The 20,981-nt window shown below is 49.9% G+C and overlaps 1 protein-coding gene across 2 annotated transcripts in view; it reads left to right on the top strand.

Annotated features, from left to right (window-relative positions):
* Window positions 1-15,754: 15,754 nt before the first annotated feature.
* BCOR (BCL6 corepressor) overlaps window positions 15,755-20,981 on the top strand; it is a 134,618-nt gene continuing 129,391 nt past the window's right edge. For both annotated transcript variants that reach the window (XM_011942197.1, XM_011942187.1), the window contains exon 1: window positions 15,755-16,144. The gene's annotated coding sequence lies outside the window, so the exon portion shown is untranslated. The remainder of the gene's footprint in view (window positions 16,145-20,981) is intronic.

Here is a 20,981-nt window from a genome sequence, read left to right as displayed (position 1 = left end):
AGATCACGCCATTGCACTCCAGCCTGGATGACAGAGTGAGACTCCATCTCAAAAAAAAAAAAAGGCCAGGTGTGGTGGCTCACTCCTGTAATCCTAGCACTTTGGGAGGCCGAGGCAGGTGGATCACCTGAGGTCAGGAGTTCAAAACCAGCCTAGCCAACATGGTGAAACCCCATCTCTACTAAAAATACAAAAATTAGCTAGGTATGGTGGTGCGTTCCTGTAATCCCAGCTACTTAGGAGGCTGCGGCAGGAGAATTGTTGGAACCAGGACCCGGGAGGTGGAGGTTGCAGTGAGCCAAGATCGCGCCACTGCACTTCAGCCTGGGCTACAGAGCAAGACTCTGTCTCAAAAAAATAAAATAAAATAAAAATAAAAATCTGTAGGCTGCAAAATTGCTACTGGCTTTTAGGAAAGAAGAAAGTTTGGGGGTTTTGGAGGAATATATGAAAATATATTTAGTAATTGCATGTGCACATATGTGACATATGTGACTAATGTGTACGTGTGTGTATTTGGGGTGGAAAAGGGAAGATGGCAGCCATGTTGAAATTAATGCATACAGCAACGTGGACACTTCAGTAGGACTTTGAAGTCCCTGCTTCCAAGTGGTGGCTGATGCAATGTGATTTTTTTCTTTTTCAACTTTTATTTTAGATTCAGGGGGTACATGTGCAGGCTTGTTTCCTGGCTCTACTGCACGATGCTGAGGTTTGGGGTATGAATGATCCCATCACCCAGGGAGGGAGCAAAATACCCAACAGTTAGTTTTTCAACTCTTGCGCCCCTCCCTCCCTCCCCGCTCTAGTAGTCCCTAGTGTCTATTGTTGCCTTCATGTCCATGAATACCCGATATTTAGCTCCCACTTATAAGTGAGAACGTGCAGTATTTGTTTTTCTGTTCCTGTGTTAATTCACTTACGACAATGTGATTTTCAACTAAAATAAAAAGTGTTTCTAACAAGCTCTTAACAACTTGCCAAACAGGTATAAAAAATATTGTTATTGGGCTCGGGGTGGCAAAGTAACTTTTCCAAAGTGACACAGCTTGTAGGTAATGGAGTCTGGTCTCCAGTCTTCTTTTACAGAAAACCATTTTAAACCTCCAAAGAAACAATTGCAAACGTTACTAAATAAAGTAGAGGTGATAGAATGTGGCTATTATTTTAGCCTGCACAGAATATCATACCTCTTCTTTTGATACCACCTCCATCGCCCTTGGGGAGTAAAGTCCAGTCATGGGGCTCTGGTGTGGCTGGCAGTAATGACATCCCCATCTAACCCCTCAGGAATTAACACATCCTGAGGGGTTAACAAGGAGGATAAGCTACAGTTATCCTCCTTCCTGGACAGAGCTATTGTCTCAAGGGGTAGGCCTGTCATCCAAGCTTGGCCAATTGAAGAACTGTCCCAGAATTTTTTCTTTTTTTTTTTTTTTGTGACAGAGTCTCACTCTGTCGCCCAGGCGGGAGTGCAGTCGTGTGATCTTGGCTTACTGCAACGTCTGCCTCCCGGGTTCAAGTGATTCTCCTGCCTCAGCCTCCCGAGTAGCTGGGACTACAGGTGCCTGTCCCCACGCTGCTCTTTTTTTTGTATTTTTAGTACAGACAGGGTTTCACCATATTGGCCAGGCTGGTCTCGAACTCCTGACCTTGTGATCCGCCCACTTTGGCCTCCCAAAGTGCTGCTGGAATTACAGGCGTGAGCAACCGCGCCCGGCCGATGTCCCAGAATTTTCTAAAGAGGAAGTGGAGAAGTAGCTATGAGGACAACATCCTGGGTTCTTTTGCTGTTGTTGTTGTTGTTGTTGTTGTTGAGACAGGGTCTCCCAGGCTGGAGTGCAGTGGCATGCTCATAGCTCATTGCAGCCCCAAACTCCTGGGCTCAAGTGATACTCCCACCTCAGCCTCACAAGTAACTGGGTCTATAGGCACACGCCACTATACCCAGCTAAATTTTTTTTTTTTGTAGAGACAGAGGTCTCATTATTTTGCCCAGGCTGGTCTTGAACTCTTGGGCTCAAACAATCCTCCCATCTTGGCCTCCCAACATCCTGGGGTCTTTATTCCACTTACTATTGCCCTGTAACAAATTATGTCAAAGCACAGCAGCTTGAAACAACCATTTTGTCATGCTCCTAGATTCTGTAAGGATCAGGAAGTCTTACAGGGCACACAAGGAAGGCTTGTGTCTGCTGCCTAATATCTGGGGCCTCCGCAGGGAGGAGTTGAAGGCCAAGAGTGATTGGCTGACCAAGGGCTGGAATCATCTAGAGGCCTCTTCACTCACATGTGGTGGTTCATGCTGGCTGCTAGCTGGGGCCTCAGCTGGGGCTCTGGGCCAGAACACTTTCATGTGGCCTCTCCATGTGGCCTGGGATTCCTCACAGCATGGCAGCCTCAGATTTGCCAGGATGCCAAAGGCAACATTCCAGCAGACAAAGCAGAAGCTGTTTCATCCTTTATCACTTAGCCTTGAAAGTCAAATGGTGTCACTTCCACTGTAGTCACGGGCCCACCCAGATTCAAGGGCAGAGAACTCAGACCCCACAATGTGACTTGGAGTGTCCAAGTCACATCGTAAGATGAGCATCTCGGATACGGGGGAGTCTCTTGCTGCCATCTTTGGAAAATGCGATCTGCCATTCTCTTGGTAGCCATGTCCTCTGCGAGAACAAGGCCAACTGCCTCAGGGAGAGGGTATGGAGAGAGGATCTGGCAGGTGTGTGGTCTCCTGTGCCAATACCTGAGGCCCTGGCTCCCAGACTCACTCCTCAGATTTTAGAAACTACCCCAGAACATCCCCAACCATCTGACCCAAAAGATTTGTTTTTTGCTTAAACAAGCTTAGGTGGGTTTCTAACACTTGCAATCATGAGTTCTGACTGAAAAAAATAACTGTTGATTTTGAAACTGAGAAGATTTAATTAATTCATTCATTCAACAAATAGAAAGGAAATATATAACAAGGTAATGTGCTAAGAACTAGGGAGGAAGACAGCACAATGAGTAAGACACAGCCCTAACCCACAAGGGGTTTGCAGGCTGTATTAGTCTGCTTGGGCTGCCATAAGAAAATACCAGGCCAGACACGGTGGTTCACTCCTGTAATCCCAGCACTTTGGGAGGCCAAGGTGGGTGGATCACTTGAGGACAGGAGTTCAAGACTAGCCTGGCCAACATGGTGAAACCCCATCTCTACATACAAAATTAGCCAGGCATGATGGCATGTGCCTGTGTTCCCAGCTACTTCGGAGGCTGAGGCAGAAGAATCGCTTGAATCCAGGAGGCAGAGGTTGCAGTGAGCCGAGACTGCACCACTGCCTGGGTGACAGAGTGATACTCCATCTCAAAAAAAGAAAGAAAATGCCAGACTCAGGGGCTTAAACAACAGACATTTATTTTCTCATCGTTCTGAAGGCTGGAAGTCCAAGATCAAGGTGTCAACAGAGTTGGTTTTACCTGAGGCCTCTCTCCTTGGCTTGCAGATGGCCGCCTTCTCAGTGTATCTTCACATGGTCTTTCCTCTGTGCAGGCACCCCCTGGCATCTCTAGTGTTTCCAAATTTTTTCCTCTTATAACGACAGCAGTCATATTGCATTAGGTCCAGCATTAACAGTCTCATTTTGACTTAATCAAAGTCTATAAAATCCCTATCTCCAAATACAGTCACACTCTGAGGTTAGGGCCTTAACATATGATGTTTGAGGAGACCCAATACAGGTTTCAAACACTGGTAGCAGCATATAGCCATTCTTATATTTCTGATAACCAGCCAGGATCCACAGGCTATTAGGGATGATAATTACAGGTGACTGGAGTATATCGTTCAACAAATATTCACTCCCCCATCCCTCCCTCTTGGTGTGTCTCCCTGTCCCATTGACTTTGGGCTTGACTGCGTGACTTGCTCTACCCAATGGAACATGAGCAGGTGCATTACCCGCACAGGCTGTACATGTGCTTGCACAGTTTGACCTGCTTTTTGCTTTCCATTGATCTTCCAGAAGAAGAGAACGGACCAGGAAGCTGCTGGTCCAAGGCAAAGGACGGAACACGTGGAGAAGACATGGACTGAAGCCAGCAGAGTGCCGCCAAACTCCACTGAGAGCAACGGAACCCCAGTGGACCTTCACACCAAGGAGCAGGAAATCCAAGCTTGAAGTCACTGAGTTTTGGTGTGTTTAAAACTTTTGTTATGCAGCATTATTGCAGTAATAGCTAACTAATTTAATAAGTAATAAAATAAATGACGAGGGCCAGGCGCAGTTGCTCACATGTGTAATCTCAACACCTTGGGAGGCCGAGGCAGATAGATCACTTGATGTCAGGAGTTCGAGACCAGCCTGGGCAACACGGTGAAACCCCGTCTCTACTAAAAATACAAAAATTAGCCGGGTGTGGTGGTGCGCGCCCATAATCCCAGCTACTTGGGTGGCTAAGGCAGGAAAACAGCTTGAACCCAGAAGGTGGAGGCTGCAATGAGCCAAGGTCGTGCCACTGCACTCCAGCCTGGGCAACAGAGTGAGACTCTCTCTCAAAAAAATAAAAATGAAGGGAAAAGTGATTATACCATATAGACAAAAAGCTTTTTTCTATATGCTGAATTGTATTTTACGAAAGATTTTAAATAGACAGAATTCCTTTTTTTCTAATGGCTTAACAGACGAGTCATAAATTATTTTAATTCTCTAACATATTTGACAGGGAAGGGAAGTTTTTCCCAAGCACATTGCATATGTTTTTACTCTCAAGAGGATTACTACTATTCCTAAAGCAGCAGGATCGTGCTAAGTGCTGACCTGAGATCCCAGGAAGTGCAGCTCATGCCCAGAAACCTTAATACTAGAGTCATCCAAGGACCATCAGGCACATGAGGTCATGCGCTAAGAATTTTTTAAATATGTGAAATAATCTAGACTAATTGTGTGATTATGCTGGTGATTAAAAACCCTGGTTCACATATGGTCAATCTCAGGTATGAGTCCATACATAATTCCAAACTGAAATTTCTTAGAACTTGTATAGCTCTGGGATGTCCAGCTTCTCATTTCTAATCCCATGAATCTGCTCCCCAAATCGGAGATGTGTCTTACACCCAACAGGGTTCAAACACTGGTAGCGGCATTTAGCCATTCTTATTTTTCTGATAACCTGCCAGGATCGAAGATTTATAATCAACTGCATGGTATTTTGAACATTAGTTGAAATTACACTTTGTATGGTCTCTAGATCATCTGTTTTATTTCATTTGGGTTCACCCGTTTCCATTGCATCTATAAGCAAAGGTCACGACCTCTTTTGAAAAGGGCTCAACGGAAGAGAAAATAGCAAGTCTACGTGTTGAAGTAAAAGAATTTGGTTCATAAAATAAAACTAAGGCGACAGAAGGCAAAGGGAGTTTCCGCTGTTTGAAAAGGGGCTTTCTCAGCACAAGCTTGAAAAAAAATGTTGATGATTTATGCAAATTAGAGAGGAAATGTGCCCCGAGGGATCTTGGCACAGAAGCTCAAGTCGGAATTCTGGATTCGAGGCTGGCTGTGTCTCTGATTCACTCTGTGACTGGGGCTGAGCCATTTAACCTCTCTGTTTCTAAATACCCTCATCTATAAATGCAGGCTAACAACGCTGTTCTTCCTGCCCCTGAAGGGGAGGCAGTAAAAATGAATGAAATGTCGGGGAATTACTTCTAAGAGCCATCGATTAGAAAGAGAGCATATGGTCTTAATGAGAGCTTGTTTCTACCACAAATTTTTCCGTGCTCCGTATGATCACTACAGCTAGAGTGCTGCAGAAATCAACCTCTCTCTTCAGCTCTCTTCACATGCCGCTCATAAAATCACAGAGGTCTTTAAAACAGAACTCCTGCCTGCTCTGGGTGTGTATTACGAGGCCGTGGCTCCTGGCTCTCTTTTATACAGAGCCACGCAGCCCAGATTTGTCGAGACGGTGGGGATTTAAAATATTCTGTCCCATTGTCAGACCATGTGTCGGAACATGTGTCAGATCACGTGTCTTGATCATTGCTTCAGAAAATATGGTCGATCACACCTTCATGGGAAAGGAAGCACCTGCTTGCTGCCTAAAGTCCTCTTTGGAAATGGATGGGAATAAGCAATAAAGCTGTAGCGAGACCAGTTGATGGATTGAGAAGCAGATCTATAAATGCGGAGTGGGGAGGGAAATGCTCATTTGACTCAACCATTACTGTGTGCCAGGGTGGTGCGGAGCCGCTTATCTATTTATTAAGTAGCTAAACTGGGTTCACCACTGAGGATACAGAAGATTATAGGACAAGGTTCCTAGTGCAGAAAGTAATAGACATCATCCCTGGCCTCAGCAGCTTGCAAGCTAGTGGAAGAGAAAGATGGGTAACAGCTGACAAGTTGAGAGCATGATTTTGTGCTGTAATGAGAGAAAGGACAAGTGAGAACTCTAGGAGGGCTTCACAGAGGTGGTGACACAGTGCCCCACTCCTGTAATCCCAGCACTTTGTGTGTTTGGGGGGCCGAGGTGGAAGGATTGCTTGAGCCCAGGAGTTGGAGAGCAGCCTGGGCAACACAGCAAAACCCTGTCTTTACAAAAAACTTTTGAAAAAATTGGCCAGGCATGTTGGTGTGAGCCTATAGTCCCAGCTACTCAGGAGGTTGAGATGGGAGGATTACTTGGGCCAGGGAGTGCAAGGCTACAGTGGGCCGTCATCATGCCAATGAACTCCAGCTTGGGTGACAGGGCAAGATCCTGTCTCAAAAAAAGAGAGAGAGAGAAAAAAAAAGGAGCAGGCATTCCAAGCAGAGTGAAGAGCCTGTGCAAAGCCCTTGAAGCGATCTATAGTGCCCACCCATTTCCCTCCATCCACTCTGGAAGGCACCTGGAAAGACTTCCCAAGTACAACAAGGACTTCCAGCCACTCCATCTGAGAATATTCTCTTGATTCAGAAGCATGCCCAGCTAGACACTGTGTGTGGGGCAGATCCTAAGTGCTCAGCTTCCCAGAGATAACCTTCTGCTCAGCTTCCCAGAGATAACCTTCAACTCATGAGGAATGAGGGCAGTGGTGTGCTGGGGCAGCAGTACTAGCTCTGAAGAACTGGATTGTTAAATATTTGGAAAATTTGCCAGCCAACTGCTAAAACTGATAGCCTGGAATCAGCCCCAGTAGGAATATTTATACCACAACAATCAGCAAACACTACAAATTGGAACTTTTTAAATTCTACCAGAAAGCTGGTTTACTAGCACACCCCTATGTGGGAGTTGGTGGATGAATACTCCTGCTTCCTCATCCCTTGCTGGGACAGTCCTAAAGGATGTGCTGCACAGGACCCCAGAAGGTCACTGGCAGGATTGAACCTCAATTGCCCACATAGGTAACCTGTTCACAAATGCACCCTTTACTGGCCTTTCTGCCTGCCCTGTCTCAATTCCCATTCCCTCACTGTGCTTCCTGGGATCATCTCACTTATGCTAAAAAACCCTTGGCTCAGAATCGGCTTGTAGAGGTACCCAAATTAAGACAGGCATGGAAGTGAGAACATGGCACATTAGCAGTGAGCAGCAGAGTGATCATGGGGGCTATAAGACTACCACACAGAGGATGTTAAACTTAGTCAAGGTGTCCCAAGGTCTTGAAAGAATTTAAACAGGGAGGGAATGGCAAGATCAGCTGTGCATTTTAGGAAGGTCACTCTGGGGGCTGTGTGACAGATGGATGCAAAGGGAACAAGACCGGAGACAGGAGAGCTAAAGACTAGGTCAGTGAGAGTCCAAGGAAGAAATGATGAAGGTGTCAGACAACCACAGGAAATGCCATCCACACAGAACATGAAGGAGCTGTGCTTGCCACAGCACTGCTTGTGGACAGAACCCTAAGCATGTCTGACACTATAGGAGCGGACACCTGAACAGGAAACTGGGAAAAGAATCTGGAGGGTGATTAGAAGGACAGGACACAAGGAGAACAGTGTGAAGGAAGCCAGAGAAAAGACAGTGTCAGGGAAGAAGAGTGACCAGTATCACAGGCCAAAGAGAGGTGGTTGTGAGGAGCAAGTAGGTAAGGGTTTAGTATCTGATATAAATTTCTCATTGAATCCTCACAATAGATCCTCTACATTAAATTCAGTGACCTTGATGAATCCATGTATTATTTTTTCTGACAAAAATGCTATTCAGAATGAATTCATTTATTAATTCTCATAGTTGAATTGTAGGTTCTTTATGTTTTCTGTGTGCACAACCATACCATCTGCAAATAATGACACTTTCATATCTTCCTTTCCAATCAGGAGGCCTTTTATTTCTTTTTCTTGCTTTATTGCAGTGGCTATGACCTCTAGTATAATCATGAATAGAAGGAGTAATAGCAAGCATTCTTGTCTAGTTCCTGATCTCAGGGGGAAATTTTTCAATATTTTATCTTTAAATATACTGTTTGTTGCAAGTTTTGCTTCTTACACATACTCTTATCAGACGTAGGAATTTCCATTCCCTTCTAAGTTTGCTAAGCGCTTTTACCATGAACGAATGTTAAATTATATTTATGGCTTCTGCGTGACCTTAGAAAAGTTACTGAAAACTGTAAACTGTAAAACGTCCTACTGCTTTGATGTTAGAAATATCTGGTTTCAAATTACAGCTCTGCCATTTTCTAGCTGTGACTCTGGGCAATTTAATTAAGCTTCCTCTTATAGAAAATGGAGATCATTATAGCAACTCCCTCATAGGAATCTCAGACTTTTCATATGTTCAAGAGCCCAGAGGCTGGTTTTGAACCAGGACTAAGGTTTAACATCCAAAGCCCAGGCGCTTAGCTCTCAGATACTCTGCAGAGGCTGATGTTCCCCAGAGCCTTTCCATCTCCTGGTCCTCACTCAAGATTTATTGGAACCCGTTTGATGATGAATGGAAATGGATCTGAACTCTCCCATCCACAGTCACACTTTGCCACCCAGGACTAAAGGCACAGACTTTATGAATGATCAGTCCACTGTGATAGCCAGTGTCCAAAGATGCCCCTTCACCAATGACCCATGCCTGTTGGTATTCACACCCTTGTGCAATGCCCTGATTTTAAATATGGGTGGGCTTGTGACTCTTTTGTAACTAATCGAATCAACAGAAGAAATACTGAATGAAGTGTAAGGCTAGCTTCTGTCTTGGTCTTTCGGTTCACTTTGCAAGATCTGGGCCACCATGGAAGATGTGCTGCTACCCTAAGATCACCATGCTGGAGAAGCCACGGATAGGCACCACACTCTACAGTTCCACCTGGGCCCAGACTTCCAGCCTTCCCCACCAAAGGAGCACACATGTACATGAGGCTGATTTGGCCCCGTCCAGACCACATCCACCACCTGAGTACCACTGAGTGACTCCAGTTGACCCTATGTGGAAGAGAAGAATCATTCATCTTTGTCCTGATGCAATTCCTGACCCATAAGACCATGAGATATATTGACATGGGTGCTATTGTAAACCACCAAGTTTTGGAATTGTTCGTTGGGCAGCAATAGATAATTGGAACATCTACCTTATAGGTTTAGTCCGTGGTCTAGAAATGCACTAAGCAAACCTGTCCAGTGTTCAAACCTATGACACCCATCTTATGCAGCCCTATTCTACCTACTGAAGTTAACCATATTCAAATTAACAGTATTTAGGTATCGGGAAAACAGTGCAAGAAGGAAGTCATTTCACTCTAAATGTCCTGCATGTTTTTGTGCCTTCAATCCTTCTATTAACAAGAAGGGCCCAGGTGCAGTGGCTCACGCCTGTAATCCCAGGACTTTGGGAGGCCGAGGAGGGCAAATCACTTGAGGTCAGGCGTTCAAGACCAGCCTGGCCAACATGGTGAAACCCCGTATCTACTAAAAACACAAAAATTAACCGGGCATGGTGCCTATAATCCCAGCTACTCGGGAGGCTGAGGCAGAAGAATCGCTTGAACCTGGGAGGCGGAGGTTGTAGTGAGCTGAGATCGCACCACTGCACTCCAGCCTGGCAATAGAGCGAGACTCTGTCTCAAAAAAATAAAACAAACAAAACAAAACAAAACAGACAAACCTCATCACAATTGATAACATTGGTACTATTATGCCCAGTAGTTTTTTAAGGCTGAGGAAACAAAGGCTCAGAGAGAATAACTAATTTGCCCAAAGTCACATAGCTAGTTAAATGGCAAAGTTAGGGCTGGAACTGCAAGCCAAGCTCTTTCTTTTTTATTTTGGTCTTGGTTAGGAAACTTTTAGTCGGCAGTTAGGGAAATCCATTCATGGTAGCACAAGGAAGAGAATGGAACTGACTGGAAGAACACAGGAGCAAAAGTGCAGCCAGGCCTCCCAGGGCCAGGACCCAGGCACTGAAACCGTCAGGAGCCTATGTTTGCCCCCTCTCTGGAGCCACATGTTTCTGAAGGAGCCCTATTGCACTTTGGCTTAATTTTTCCCTGCTTTTCTGCAGACTGGCTTTCCCTGGCCTGGCATACATAGACTCAAACACAATGACTCTGTGGTCAGAACAGACTACATAATCTGCAGAGCCCAGAAAAAAATTAAAATGCAGGACCAGCCAGGCGCTGTAGCTCTTGTGCCTGTAATCCTAGCACTTTGGGAGGCCGAGGCAGGAGGATCACTTGAAACCAGGAGTTAGAGACCAGCCTGGGCAACACAGTGAGACTCTTGTCTCTACAATAAATAAATAAATAAATATTAATTAGCCAGACATGACAGCATGTGGATATAGTGCCAGACACTCAGGAGGCTGAGGTGGAAAGATCACTTGAGCCCAGGAGTTCAAGGTTGCAGTGAGCTATGATAGCACCACTGCACTCTAGCCTGGGAGACAGAGCAAGACCTTGTCTCAAAAATAAATAAATAAAAATAAAAATAAGCAGGGCCCCAGGCAAAGAAATCAATCTCCCCTTCTTCCAGGCCCACTGCCCCAATCTATAGCAGTCAGGCAGCCTCCAAGAAATCACAGCCTTCGTGCTGGGACACTGTGCACCTGGCGCAGAGGTTGGGGAGAGGCCCCTGCCAAATGTGCGTGGCCTTGCCAGCCTGGAGAGGGAAGGCTACCACCTTGTCCCACCCCAAGATGCCATGAAACATAACTGACCACGACCCTGATCTTCCCAATTTTAGCACCGAGGACCCTGCCCGGGACAGAGGGCAGTAGCAGTCCCAAGGCTAGGGTGGTGTGTGGGAGTCTGGGCAGGGCGCAGGGCCCTCCAGGAACTGGGGAGTGGGCATCTGAGGACTCATCTCAGGGAGGTGAGCCAGGAAGCAGCAGGAGGTAGGTCATTGCATGAGCAGAAGCACCAAGATTCTGGTGTATGCCTCATTGTCTCATCAGACTTTACTTACAAAACATAGACATCATTTTACCCAGAATTTTTCTTTTCTTTTTTTTTTTTGAGACAGAGTCTCACTCTTATTGCCCAGGCTGGAGTGCAGTGGTGTGATCTTGGCTCATTGAAACCTCCATCTCCCGGGTTCAAGTGATTCTCCTGCCTCAGCCTCCCAAGTAGCTGGGATTACAGGCGCGTGCCACCATGCCCAGCTAATTTTTGTATTTTTGGTAGAGACGGGGTTTCGCCATTGTGGCCAGGCTGGTCTCGAACTCCTGACCTCAGGTGATCCACCAGCCTCGGCTTCCCAAAGTGCTGAAATTACAGGCGTGAGCCACCGCGCCCAGGCTTTTTTCCCAGTATTCCAAGATGGCAGCTACAGAGCAATAACCCCAAGCATGGAACCCATGTGACTGCACGGGTCGCTTGCCCATGGAGCCAGCCCTGTCCTGACTAACCAGCCTTCTCTCTCCCAATTCACCGCTCCCAGGAGAAAAAACGGAACTAGCTCATCTGGTGGTAGCTACAGCTACATAGAAGCTGTTGGCATCCCGACCCCCAGCGACAGGGGTGTGAACCAGGACTAGACCCCAAAAGGTCTCTGCTGAATCTTCTCCACCCACATGTTTAATGTTCTCATACTCTCCATGAGACTAGGAGCAGAGGTGGTCAGTTGCCTACACCAATATTCATTCCCCACTCTTCCTTCATAATTTGAGATAACAATGTACCCAAGCTAAAAGATGACATTTCTCAGTGCCATGAACTGAATGTTCGTGTCCCTCCCAAATTCGTATGTTGAAATCCTAACCCCAATGTGATGGTGTTAGGACATGGGGCCTCTGGGAGATAATTAGATCATGAATGGTATTAGTGTCCTTATAGAAAAGACAGGAGAGCGTTTGCTTCCTCTCTCTGCTCTCTACCATGAGAGGACGCAATGAGAAGAAGACGGCTCCACCAGGCCCTCAACAGACACCAGATCTGTCAGCACCTTGGTTTTTTTGTTGTTTTTTGTTTTTTGTTTTTTTTTTTTGAGACAGAGTCTCACTCCATCACCCAGGCTGGAATGCAGTGGCGAGATCTCGGCTCACTGCAACGTCTGCCTCCTGGGTTCAAGCAATTCTCAGCACCTTGATCGTAATCTTGGACTCGCAGAACTGTGAGAAGTAAATGCTTTTGTTTGTTTAAACCTCCCAAACTGGTAATTTGTTGTAACAGCCTGAACTTACTGAGACATGCAGCCTCTTTCTTGCAGCAAGAGGTGGCCAGGCCAGGCACAGTGGCACATGCCTGTAAATCCCAGCACTTTGGGAGGCTGAGGAGGAGGATTGCTTGAGCCCAGGAGTTTGAGGTCAGCTAGAACAATGTAGTGAGACCCCCGTCTCTATAAAAAATAAAAAATTAGCTAGGCATGGTGGTCCCAGCTACTTGAGAGGCTGAGGTGGGAGGATCACTTGAGCCCAGGAGGTTAAAGCTGCAGTGTGCTGTGATTGCACCACTGCACTCCAGCCTGGGTGACAGAGCAAGACCTTGTCTCAAAGAGAATAAAGAAAAGAGAAACAAAGAGGTGACCAATGAGATGTCAGTGGAAACCATTGGGTGGGACTTCTGGGAAATCTTTATAAAATAGGCTGATGCAGCTGGGAGCGCCCCTTTCCCTCTCCTTGCTGCTAGGACTTAAAGCAGTGGGTGGAATGATCAGACAGAGGAGATGAGTTTGGGGAGGGGTGGGGCTCAACTGTTTATTGAAGAGTCCAAAAGGATCTGAAGGGTAGTTGGATAAGGAAGAGGACAGGATAGGTATTAAGGAGATAGACACTGCAGGATTTGATGATAGGGGTTGTATCCTCTACCCTGTTTGCTTGTGTGCCAAGAAAAGTAGAATGTAAGCTCCATGAGGGCAGGGGCCATGTCTCTTGCTTACCATTGCATGCCTAGTACAGTGCCTGGCACAAAGTGGTCAATCAATAAATGTCTAATCAGTGTAGAATGAAACATGCTCCATACATCCCTTGGGGGCTTTACTCCTAATTGGAAGCACGTTCAAGGGGTCAAGAACATCCATACCTCAGGGGTCCCTTGGACCCGGGGAATAATTCCTAAGTATGGTTTTTCTTGCATTGTGTGCACCCATCATCCCCACACCCAGGCCCAGACTGGAGTTTTTCAGGGCCTAAATGAGCCATAGGAGTACCTGCCTGCACTGAGCTTTTCCGAAGTCTGGCTCCCGTGTGGTCCGAAGGCCAAGTTAATGCCACTGTTTCCACAACATCACTTCCTCTGCAGTGTGAGAAAAGAGGAAGAACACTCGCTTGACTCTCCTCTTCCCCCAGGGAAAGCACAAAGCTGTTGGAAACAATACAAGCAGCCCTGTGTAAAGGGGAGACTTTTGTCTGTGCAGTCAGGGGTTGCTGTGCCTGCGACTTCCTGCAGGGATATTCGGCAGCTTTGCAGATAAATAAATGCTCACATTCAGAATGACCAGCCTAGAACACTTTTATGAGCCTTTTCTCCTCCCCAGGCTGTACACAGATAATACATCAAATTAGCATCCCGAACCTCTGGTTCAGCATCACTTGACACCAGCCCCTCGGCATGAGGGGTGGGTTTTGGCAAGGCTGTTCTCAACTACAACCCAGCAATGTGGGATTGAGGCCTGTGACCTCCTTGGGAATCATCAGATGCTTCCAGCCTGGGCTGGCTACAAGTTGAGGTCATGAGGTCTTGCTGGTCACTCCAGACCAGACTGTAAAAGAGGCAGCAGAGGCTGGGTGTGGTGGCTCATGCTTGTAATCCCAGCACTTTGGGAGGCTGAGGCAGGTGGATGACCTGAGGTCAGGAGTTTGAAACCAGCCTGGCCAACATGGTGAAACCTCATTTCTACTAAAAATGCAAAAATTAGCCAGGCATGGTGGTGCACACCTGTAATCCCAGCTACTTGGGAGGCTGAGGCAGGAGAATCGCTTGAACCTGGGAGGCAGAAGTTGCAGTGAACTGAGATTGCGCCATTGCACTCCAGCTTCAGTGACAAGAGCAAAACTCTGTCCCCCCCCAAAAAAAAGGTGGCAGAAACCCCGGCCTTATAATCAAGACTGGGTTGTAACTTGGAGAAAATACACATTTTCATTTCTCCATTGATAATCATAGGAATATGAGCAAAAATATGTAACTATGAGGGTGGGGAAAGAAAAAAGGAAGGAGTGAGGGAGGGAAGGATAGTCAATAGATAGTGAATGGATCAAATTGGAAAGGAAAAAGTTCACTTTCGGGTAACCTGAAGTGGAATTTGGCCTCATTTCAGGTTGCCCAACTAGTAACACAGGATAACTGGTAAGGTTTAGAAAATGCAGTAAGGAGAGGGGAGATTGTCTAAACTTTGTACTACTTACTCCCAATATATGGTATGAAAATCTATTCTATTGAGCTATCTAAATATAAGTGTTTTTAATGCATCCTTTCTTGGGCCACGAGGAGGAGCAGGACAGCACAGAGCACCAGTGGCAGCTCTTCAAATCACAGATGTGGTCCCACTGACTGGGATTGCGGAGCTGTCAGTTAAAGTAGATGACTGCCTACACTTCGAGATGCAACCTCACAGCTGGTGAGGGTTGAAGCCAGCTGCACAGGGTGGTCCGTGAATTAAAAAATAACCACAGAGCTATAAGCCATGCTCCCCCGAACCCCCACCAGCCGATAGAAGGGAAGCCAAAGAACCACGTTTGGTGGGTGTACCCTCATCCCCTGTTGCTTATGTGTTCAGAATCACGTCAACTGCAGTTCCTGGCTGCCTGACCCTGAGCAGAATCCTACAGAACAGGAACAGGGTGGGGAAAAATGGCCGGGACCAAGTAGAAGCTGCTTTGGCTATGTGTCCCCAGCAAGTTCAAATGACTACCAGGATGGCTGGCTAGCGGATAGGGGTAGGAGGTTAATATATTTTTGAATAAGAGTTTCCTGTTACCTGCAAACACTCAAAAAAGAGCTAGAGGTTTTTATTCCTCTTAAGAAGAACAATGGTTAGGGCTGTTTTCTCTCATCACTTGTCATCAATGATTCTGTCAATCATTTATTCTGACACCCATTCATTCCACAAATATTTATTGAGTGCCTACTATATGCCAGCCACAATGTTACACACCAAACATACAGCCCTCAAGCAAACACTGGGTTTTACAGACAGGTTTGTACTATTGATAACCAAGGTATGCACTGTAACATACTTACAGCATGTTTAGCCATCCTGAACTCAGGAGACTTGGGTTCAAATCCTAAGTCACTTACCTAGCTGAGTAACTGAGCTTTACCCAGTTTTACACGATTGACCTTTCCCTATGCCTCAGTTTCTCACTCTGTAAAGTTTGAGGGCTTGTGAAGAACTTAGCACAGACCATGGGAGTGGGAGCTACCATTATTTAGCACAGTCCTCCCACCCCAGCTCTGTCTGGTGCCACAGTCCACCGCTTGGTGGTATTTCCGAAGCTGGCCAGGCCCTCTGCTGCTGACCCTGGAAATCGGGTCACACTAGACACGGCTGCATGTGCGGGGAGAAGGCGGGGCGGGGGGGGGGCTCCTTTGCACGCGGCTGCTCGCGTTTCCCCAAGGCCTCCAGATAGTCTAAAAACTCACCTCGGAGGAGGGGAAAGAGCGTGAAGTGGCTCTTTCGATCTGAGACACCCCCTCCCGGAGAACTCGCCCCCTCCCCCCAAGCCCAGCGCGGAGTGAAATCTTAGAAGCCGCGGCTGCTGGGTTTGAACGGAATGCCGGAGTCAGTGGAAGACGGAGCTGGTCGGCCCGAAGGTCAGCGAGTTGTTTTGAGTTCTCCTACCCGGAAGGTAGGGGGGGTGGGGTGGGGAGCAGGGAGTAGAGGACGCCAGGGCCCCCGAGAGACCCCGCGTCAGAGCAAAAATTGTTTGTGCTCCGGAACAGTCAGCTCAGCGGAAGCCGCGACGGGGGCGGGTCACGTGCGGCGGTGGCGGCGCAGCTGGCGGGGGAGCCGGGCTGGGACAAGGGCCGGGCCGGGCGGGGGTGGCGCGGGGCGGCGGCTCTTGCAGCCGAAGGTGGAACCGGCTGACTCTGGGCGCTGGGAGCGAGCGGCTTCCCGAGCCCGGAGCGAGGGAGGCGCGCTAGTTATGGAGGGACCGGTGTGGGAGCCAGGGCGCTCGGAGCTCCGCGTGGTGCGGCACGGGCGGGACGAGGAATCGTGGGGGGGCGGGGGCAGGGACACGGAAGTGGGCTCCCTGGGCGAGAGCGGAACCGACGCGGAGGCTGCGCGGGCGTCTGAACCCCAAGAATGGAGGCGCTGCTCTTGTAGTCGCCGGCCTTGTTTTCTTCTTGAACGCAAATCCCGGAACGACCGGAACCGCCATCCCCGCCTGCGTCCCAGGGGCGCCCCATTACGCATGGGGGAGGGTGCGTCCCGCGGGGCTACTCCGAGAGGGGATCGTGAGGCCGAGGCCGGGGAGGGCTGCGAGGTGGCTCGCGGGTGTGCGAGCCGGAGCGGGGCTGCACACCACACAAACAGCCTCCCCTTCCCCAGGAAGAGCGGGCTAGGGAAGACGCGGGCTAGCTCTGGGGGCTCCCTAGGACTGTGGAAGCCAGGCGGGGACCGCAAAGCGGGAGGGGGTGCTGCAGAGAAACCATCGGCTCCACCTGGAAGACATTGGTGGCCTGGTGGCCGGTGGTGAACGGTCTCACGCTTCCCCAAAGTGGCGCGCGCTACTCCAGCGTGGGAGGGAAAGGACACAAACTTGGCCATCTGCCAGAACCCTTAAGGACGCCTGACTTTGGTGTCCCCCCCGCCCCCCGCAGTGGCCCGAAATGTACTCTCCCTCCCATAGTCCACGAGGTTCAAGTCCGAGGCCTGGAAAAGTAGGGTCGCGTGGTCTGGCCTCGGATGGGAAACCCACCCACGTTATTCTCAGGTGCCACGCGGGGAAGGCGCGGAACAGTTTTCTTGCAAAGTTTCCCGCCCCTCACCCCAGTCGAGGAAGGGCGGCTCTTCCGGAGGTGGGGGCGGGGAACAGCCTCGGAGCAGGGAGTGGTGCTAGTTCCTCTTCCCCGCGATCGCTCGGGCAGCCGGCGCGTTCGCGTCCCCAGACGCTGCACCCCAGTTTGCTGCAACGTCTGCTCGGAGTCGCGGCAGCGGGTGCTGCGCGGAGTCTAGGACGACGCGAGACGCCATTTGCATCCCCCCTCCCTCCTGCAGGTTGGCGGGGGCGGCGGTGTCGCCCGCCGCGGAAGCGTATTCCTGGCAGTGACACTGATTAGATGCTGTGTCGATACGTGCACAGAATTGGGGTGGGCCTTCACCTCTCCTCTGCGTGCACACTTTCTGTTGGAAAAGTTGCGGTGTTTTTTTTTCTCCCCTTCTCGCCGCACAGCTGCTGTCTCCAGGGCGGAATTAGGCGACCACGTTTGCTCAGCCCGAAGGAGAGAGAATCGCGCCGGCGCCGGGAGGCCGCCGGGCCCGGGCCGCGAAAATCCAGCCCTGGCTTTGCGTCGAGCTGCTGAGTGCCGCGCTTACGCGCGCGGGGCCAGCCGGGGCCTGGTTTCCATCTGCCCCTTTTGCCTCCGTGTTAAGTTCGCCGGGGAAAACCCAACGATCCGTGCAGAGCCCCTCGGAGGAGAGTCCCCGCCCCACCCCACCCCCAGCCCGATCCCGACCGATGGAAAAAATGACAGTATAGGTTAGAACAGGCTGCCCGCGAGTATTAATGCGGGCGGCCTCCGTTCCCGGTGCTTGGGGAGGATGGGCGCTTCGCCAGGAAACCGCCGAAGGAGGAGCCATGAGGGCCGCCTGCCTCTTCCCGGGCTAGAAAACGTGGATTCTCAGAGGAACCAGACAAATGTGGTCAGACAGCTGCAGGAACTTACCCCATCTAAATACAGGTTGCCCATGTATATTCCAACCAAGATCATTTTTGTTTCAATCTAATACACGTTGAGTCCATTAGAAATACTGTGAGAACTGGTCAAACGGTAGATAGGAAACTTGCTCTTTGCCTGGTGTTACATATATGCTCAGGAGGTGCGGGGCTGAGCACTACCGGCGCAGCCAGTCTGTGTCCTCAGGAGACAGGGTCCCCTTTGCGTTCCACCTTCAAGGACCTTAATAGAACGCGAAGAGAGGATTTATTTTAGTTGTAGTTTCTATTTGGGGGTTGCTTAATCCTTGCAAACTCCTGCCTGGGGTTGTCGGTAGTTAGTAGTAGATGGTCCTGCGTTTTGGCTTTTACAGTCCACGTTTTTCTCTTGGCTTTTTCTTTTCCTGTGTACACGCTGCTGGGTGCGGGGAGGGGGCTGCCCAGACGTGTGCTGCCGCTGCCCTCAGGCTCTTACTTGCGCACCACGCGGCCTCGGAGGAGGGGAAATGTGAACTCTCCGGGTGGCGCTCGAGAACTGGAATTGTGACATAGGACTGCGGGTTTGTTCCGGAGGCTGGCTGGGAGCGGCTTGTAGGGGCCGGAGGCTGTGAAGGGGAAGCCCCAGAGGTGACCCTGAGGCTTCAGGAGCAAACCTGGAGGCGCCCGTGTTCTTTGTCTTTCTCGGGGCTGGCAGCTTGGCACGCATAGTCCGATAAGGATCTACTGAGAGCTAGAGCGCACTGCCAGCACATTTCAGTGATTAGGCAAACGCCGGTAGCCACTTAAGGCAAAGGCCATTTGCGTTGTCTTTGAAAAGGAAAAGGCAGCCTCACCTAATGAATTATGGGTGACCCTGGAGAGGCCAAGCAGGGGAGGCCGAGGCCTCCTTAGGCTGTTATTCGCCGCAACTCCTCCCCTTTGTGCCAGAGTCCCCATTTCGAAGGTAATGGGAAGCGTTTTGAAATTAGAAGTCTGACGGATTCTGTCTACAGAAGTGGTATTTGCATCTGTGCGTCAGTAAAATGTGGCCCGCCAGCAGCCCAGGGACAAGGCCTGCCATACACCAACCCTGGACCAGTGTTAGACCAAAGTACATCCCAGAGGATATGGCTTTTGGCCAACTCCTCGGAGAACTGATTTAAAGAGGTGGCCTTCAGCCATCAAAAAAGGTGGCCTGGAAGAGTAGGCTGGAGGTCCTGGAAACCAGCGCTCTTCCCCAGGGCTGCAGGGAGACAGTGGGTAATGTTGCCTGAGCCCTGACGGAACTTGGCATTAATCCAGTCTAAATGAGCACCATTAAAGTGGACTCTCCCTCCTATCCACCACCACACACACAAGCCTTTACTGGAAGATCTAGTGGAGACAGTTTGAGGGCATTTGGCCTTCACTTTTCAGTGGCCATACAATAGTGTCCTTTCCACCCTGCCAAGACCACTGGCTCCATGTAAACCTCCAGGAACTTTAACCTGGACCTTGTTCTTTACTCCCTCCCCATCCAAAGTGAGTACCAGATGATAGTAACAAGCGCATGTAGTATTGTACTGGAGGCAGCGTTCTAAGCGCCTTATGTATGGAGGCATGTTATCCTCAGAACAACCCTATGAGGTAGATACTAGTATTGGCCTTGTTTTACACATGAGGACTCTGAGGTTCCGAACTGTTAAGCGGTTTGCCCAAAGCCGCACAGCTTGGGATAGGGCCTGATTAACCCGAGGGAGAGAGCGGGCTGTGTTGTCTCTCTTGCGTTTTGTAATGAAAGTGAGCTGTTTGGGAGGTGTTTCCAGAGGACTGCCTGGACCCCAACCTTCCAAAGGAAAATATGAAGAGATCAGAAGGCCCAACATTTGACCTTTATTTTGCAAAACAAAGGTCTGTAGAGTTGTACGGAGGCATGTTACTGTGGCTCCTCCGCGGCAAGGAAGAGGTCAGGGAAGGCAGTGCAAAGGCCCCCCTGGCCCACCTAGCCGCATAGCATCCGGCGGTCACGTCCGCCGGAGGTGACTGGGGACTGGGGACAGCCGATTGCCGAGGAACTCCTTATCGCCTAGTGTCAGTGCTCCCGGGTGCCGGAGCTAAACGTCCGCTTGCGGGGGCGGCTGGTTCACACCAGTCCCCTGGCTCCCGACGCGCCCCAGGGCTCCTCCGGCGGAGCTGGCTAGATGCCCGGCGGCGGCTCCGAAGCTCCGGGCTCCCCGCCGCTTGCCCCGCCAGCCGGAGGCATGGAGCCCCACGGCCCAGGATTGGAGAGCCCAGTTCCTCAGTCCAGGTTGGGACTGCTGGTTCCGGGTTGCTCACGATCACTCTCCCCTCAACACCCGTCCGGCCGGGGCGCGCGCGCAGACACACAAACACAAACGGCTTCCAAGCGCGCAGCCCGCCTCCCGGGCCTCCGCTTTTCCTTCCTCCTCCCCGCTCGGGCGCTTTGGAAGCCCGTGGCGGTTGTGTGCTGCGCCAGGGAAGAGTCCGGGTCGGGGAGACCGCGCTGCCCTCTTTCCCCCCAAGGTCTGCGCGCACGCTAGTACCCTTGGGAAGCACAGTCAGGCTTGTGGGTTCCCATCTTCCCGAGAAGTGACGGCTGCTGGCGAGGACCTGTTCGCTCCGTGTTTCGCAATGGCCCGGGGATCATAGGAGAGGGCCGGGCGGTGGGGCCTGTGCGTGGATGAGGGTGGCGGTAAATCCCCTCTCCCGCGAAGGTGGCTGAACCTCCGGCCACCGCTAGTAGGGGTCTACCCTGCTTGTCTTGCATTGGCCGCAGCTTGACTCCCCTGCGT

The sequence above is a fragment of the Colobus angolensis genome, unplaced genomic scaffold (assembly GCF_000951035.1).
Source record: "Colobus angolensis palliatus isolate OR3802 unplaced genomic scaffold, Cang.pa_1.0 Scaffold103, whole genome shotgun sequence".
NCBI classification, from domain to species: domain Eukaryota; kingdom Metazoa; phylum Chordata; class Mammalia; order Primates; family Cercopithecidae; genus Colobus; species Colobus angolensis.
This window is presented reverse-complemented; position numbering and strand designations above follow the sequence as displayed.